The following is a 5217-nucleotide window of genomic DNA, read 5'->3' on the forward strand; positions in this document are numbered from 1 at the left end:
TCATCATCATTCTGCCCTTCTGAGTTACTCTCCCTGCTGATGAGAAAATATATTATAAAGATTCCAGCAGAACTTACAGCCCAGGTGCAATGAAAATTCCAATGCAGGCATAATCAACAAGTTCGCTTACTTACAGCTCCTTCCCCTTCATGATTCATGGCTAGGGCCTCAGCACTCTTATCTACAAGGTCGGGCAGCCAGCCAAGCTGGTCTGTCTCTCCAAGGCCATCCCCGAATGCCTGCATCTTTCCCCCCTTGCCTTGCTCTCCTTGTCTGGGAATTTGCTGCAAATGGTTGTGCCTGCTAAAAAACGATGTTATCAATGTAACAGAAATGGAGACAGTTGTGTATAAAAGGAACCCTTGGTCTTTAAATGGGTGCTCAGACCTTATGGGGCTACCCAGGTCTGGGAACGTATGCATGAGTAATAAAGCTTCTCCTGACCTCACCATTCCTGAAATACCACTTGTTCTTCCTCTGCCTGGATAAAAGGCAAGAATTTATTTCTACAACAGTGCCACAAGGCAGCACACTCATTTACTCCTCTTCCTTTCCTTTGGCCCATGGCCACCACCCTCCCTAATTGGCCACTTCCATCCTACTTGCTCTTCGGGCTACAGTTTTCCCACTTTACCCCTCCAAACCACAATTCAGTGCACTCTGTTCTCCTATTCTATTTCTTTGCCCATGAGCCTCACCTTCTTCTGCCATTTCCATTCCCAGAATTACCAGGATAAGAGTCCATTATGCATTAATGTCGACACTCTGTTAGCAGGCAGAAGGGGGGGTACCCCAGTACCCCCAAACCTGTACACACCATATGGGTTCTGCCATTTGCTGCATAAAGATAAAACACTCTAGTGTGTAAGACCTTCAATAGAAAAGAACTGTAATACAATTTGTGTGCAAAAAAGAAGCAGTTAAGTTCCTTTCAGCTGAGCTCTCAGGTTGGAGGTAGGAAAAGCAAAGTAGATGTCTTGTGTGTAGGCATCTTTCTATTGAACGTCAGTCTGATGGCCTCCCCTGGAAGAAAGGGACCTAAAGTAATACTGGTTAAGAAAACATCTTCTGTTTAAAATGTATCAAAGAAAAGTCTACACTAAACATCTTTTGTCTAAAAAATACAATGGGGCTCTGGAAGGCTCCCGGTGGTGGCGTTGGCTTTTGTTGACCCAGGATGTTGTCCTTCTTTGTTGGGGTGTGGGCAGAGGCCAGGGCAAGTCAGGTGGCTCACAGTTGCAATGGGAACGCTGCCCTTGCAGCTCTATGAGGGCAAAGTGCGGGCAGTCCTCAGTGTGGAGCTGCACAGTCAAGGCCATGGGGATGACCCAGTATATCTGCTTTACCCTTGACAGGCAAAGTAAACAGGGTGCCCTAGCAACGGGGTGTTTCCTTTGAGGTATAATGGCAAGCAAGTGAATGCAGTTTTCCAGGTGTGGCTGCACTATAATTTTTTACAAGTCCATGTTTTCTGAGAGACTGGGAGTTGCAGGGACACTTCAAAATCCATTGACAAGGGAAGAAGACTTCATGGAGATACCCTGGCAATCCAGCACACAAAGGATCAGCTGCAGCCAGCGGGTATTCCCCTGCATCTCGCCTGTGGTGAACAGTGGCTCCTGGGCTGTGCTCATGAGCAGGACAGGGAGTCTACAGAGCTGGGGAGATGCACAGCAATTGAGACAATCCCCATTATGACAGCTACATTGTGATTCACTATGTCAAGATGTATTTGATGACAATGATGGATATCAAGGGCAAGCATGAGTGGAGGGACTGCATTGAGGTGCCTGGGGTCCATCTGCCCTGGGGCTACTGCCTTGGTGCCTCCCCCATCACTGGACATCTCTCAGATAGTCATAACCTCATTTCCCTGAAGTTGTTTGAGCTGACAGTGAAGAGAAGCCCAGAAAAGAAGATGAGTGGACATGTTTTCTTGCCTTCAGTGGACAACATGAAGCTACCTGACTTGATAGAACCACAGCCACCCCCAAGGGCCTGGCTTTTTCCTCGTTGTCTTTTTCTTTCTGGTGTTTCTGTATCTGCTGTTGTCATTGGTATCATACTCTAGAATCAGAGACAAAAGTCTTTCTGCTAAGTCCTCCTGCAGCCACCACCTCTGGGGCCATCATCCATGCAGTATGGGAGCAATAGGCACTGGCATGAGCCAGCAGGTGTTTTCCTTTCTTCAGCAGTGATTCTGATATGTCACTGGGGTTTTGCATGCAGGGACACTGCCTCCCCGTGCTCATCCCTGCGGACATCTGACTGGTGCAGAAGCCCACCCACCCCAGGGTAGTGCTGCTGTTCTGCGCCTTTCCCTGCTGTCCTTCCACTTCGGAGCTAAGAAGAAGGGAGCAATTACATGCTATTATGATACCAAGATCACAGAGAAGAATTTCACAGCCCCACTGAGTGTGGTTGGACTCAGTGGACTGTTGTTCTCATGTTAAATCTGCAAAGAACAGAAAACCAGTGACTCCTTGTGCGTTCCAGCTACTTATTTATTGGTTTTGCTTTTTGTCCAAACCTTTGTCCACTTGAGGAACTTTCTTTGGAAATCTGGATGGAAACTTTCCTGCCTATTTCCTTTCTCCTCCATATATTGTCCTCTCCAAAGACAAGCCGAGTGGGAGATGTTTGGCTGCAGAACAAACTTAGGTTTGATGCTCATTGGGTGGTTTCTCGGCTCATCGGGAGAGAAATTTCTGGTCTGGCTCACTGTTCCAGCCTTTGATTTTTTTAAGCAATGCTCTTGTGTATTCATGGCCTTCCGTTATGTCCCTTTAGGTCCTCAGTTGAGTTTGGCTGAAAGTTGTTGCCCAAGTCAAGATTGGAAGATTTCATGGAGACCAGGGGATGAACTATGAAACTGACCAGCTTCACATTTGACACCTAAAGTAGCATTTGCCATGTGAGCTGACCACATCGAGGTGTTTCAGGATTTTCTGGAGCTTGTTTAGGTGTATTTTTTTGTGTCTGTCATGATTTTTGGAATTCTTCCTTCATGTTCAAAATGTAAGGATGCTTGGACATGCCCCAAAGAGTGAATTTGGATTTTTCTTAATGGATAAGAAACTGTTGCTGCTCTAATATGCAAATCTGTCTGCCTGAGATGAAGTTGGCTGAGAGGTTGCTGTCTCCCTGGCGGATCTGCAACTCTTGATTCTCTAGCATGTACTTTTTGTAGCCTAAGGGAACTTCTTTAAATGGCTGATGGAAACCAAACATGGAAAGAAAAAAAAGACAATGAATCAAGATTAAATGTGTAATAAAAATATCTGATTAGAAAAATGTTTTGAATAGTAAAATATTACCAAAGTCTGTTACTTAAGGTAATTTGAAAAGTTTGTGCCTTGTGGAAAAGAATCAAAGCAGGCAGCTCCTGGGGAACTCTGATGTGAGTGCAGGCAGAAGAACTGAGACTCTGCTCCACAGTGGACATTTCATTGGTTTGCTACTCACAAGATGTCCTTATGAATTCCCCTATTAAAATATACATATAGGAAATGGGACCATGACAATAATGGACTCATGTCCCAAGAAGTGTGTGTTGTTGACACCATATTCCTCACCAGAAATTTATGATCAGCTACTTCTCCCTTTTTAAATGTTTGTTGTTAGAAGTTTTGTATGCGAAGGAGTATTTGGATAAGCTATTTCTGAAATTTTCCAATTAGTCCAAAAGCTATTGTGAAATGACAACCTAAAAGTTAACAACAGTGAAATCTAAGACAAGGTTTAGTTGAATAGAGTAAAGTACAACCGAAAAATGAAATTCTGAACTTGGATTTCAGGTGTGGGTAAAACACTACTCTTTTACCCATGAACTTAAAATCATTTCATAAATACAGATTATCAAAAAAGAATTTCTGGAGAAGTAATTCCAGAATGGATGTGAAATGTATGTTGGGGAAAAATAGGAGAATGATAGGTCCAGAATTTTTGTCCTTGCATCTTTTCTGCAAACCAGATGACTCTGAGGAAATCATTTGACCTCTCTGGCCTCACTATCTCCTCCAAAAAAAATATGAAATACAATCTATTTATGGACTGAACCATGCCCCCCCCAAAAAAAAATCCCTATGTTGAAGCCCTAATCAAAATGCAAGTGATTTTGGAAATATTATCTCTGCAGAGATAGCTAAAGTTAAATGAGGTCATAAGCTGTGGTCCTAAACCTATATGAATGATGTCCTAATAAGAAGAGAAAGATACACCAGGAAGATGGGAGCAGAGAAAATTTCATGTAAGAAGTCAAGAGAAGGCGGTCTTCTCCAAGAAAAGGAGAGAACACAGGAGAAGCCAAATCTGCTGATACATTGATCTCGAACTTCAGCCTCCAGAATTATGAGAAAATTAATTTCTGTTGTTTAAGCCACCCAGTCCACGGTAGTTTATTAAGGCAGCCTAGCTCATCTCTGAGATCTCAATTCCATGTCCACTGTCTACCCACTGCCTCTTCCCCTCCTAGTTCAGATTTCATTTAAACATTTTGCAGTAACAAATACTGCTTCTCATTCGCTCCTGGAAGCACCTTCTCTTGATTCCTGTAACGTATTCTTTTCTCACTTCCCTCTTCCCTTTCTCCCCCTCCTAGATTCCTTCTCAGACTTCTCTTATCACCTTCCACTCTCCCCAATGGGTGCACTTCAGTAGTTCCAATTGCCCCCTCTCCTGATGTGTCCCAAAGAAATCCACAGCAGCCAGTGTTTCTCTTCATACCTTTTGAATTTCTCCACGTGGAAGTTTCACAGGCTCAGTATCTCCCCCACTCCCCACCCCCAAACCCGATCTTTTCACATATTCTCAGATCTAACATTTATGCTAACATAAACAGAATCCCCATTCAGTGTTTTGCTCAAACCACACATTTAAACATTATCTTTTTTTTTTTTAAAGATTTATTTATTTATACAAGAACCGGGGTAAAGGCCAGATGCGCAGGAGAGACAGAGACAGAGTGGGGAACAGAACAGGCAGACTGACTGAAATACACTGCTGAGGGGAGCAGCAGGTGAGGCAGGAGAGGTCTGCTGGGCCATGTGGGACCCTCGCGGCCCGGCCGGGATCTAACTGGCACTGCAGAGGCTGAGGACAGCTTCATAGCGCAGCTCTCAACCACCTGCGCCGCCAGGCCCTTAAACATTATCTTTGACCCTTCCTTCTTTCTGATCCCCTAAATCGGATCAATCATCACAACCCCTCAGCTCTACT

General features: G+C 44.2%; 1 pseudogene across 1 annotated transcript; it reads left to right on the forward strand.

Moving 5' to 3' along the window:
• Positions 1–1530: 1530 nt before the first annotated feature.
• LOC311176780 (VIP36-like protein) lies at positions 1531–2071 on the forward strand (annotated as a pseudogene). The gene has a single exon. The product of its transcript is annotated as a VIP36-like protein (transcript).
• The last annotated feature ends 3146 nt before the right edge of the window (positions 2072–5217 follow it).

The sequence above is a fragment of the Talpa europaea genome (assembly GCF_964194135.1).
Source record: "Talpa europaea genome assembly, chromosome: 9".
NCBI classification, from domain to species: Eukaryota; Metazoa; Chordata; class Mammalia; order Eulipotyphla; family Talpidae; genus Talpa; species Talpa europaea.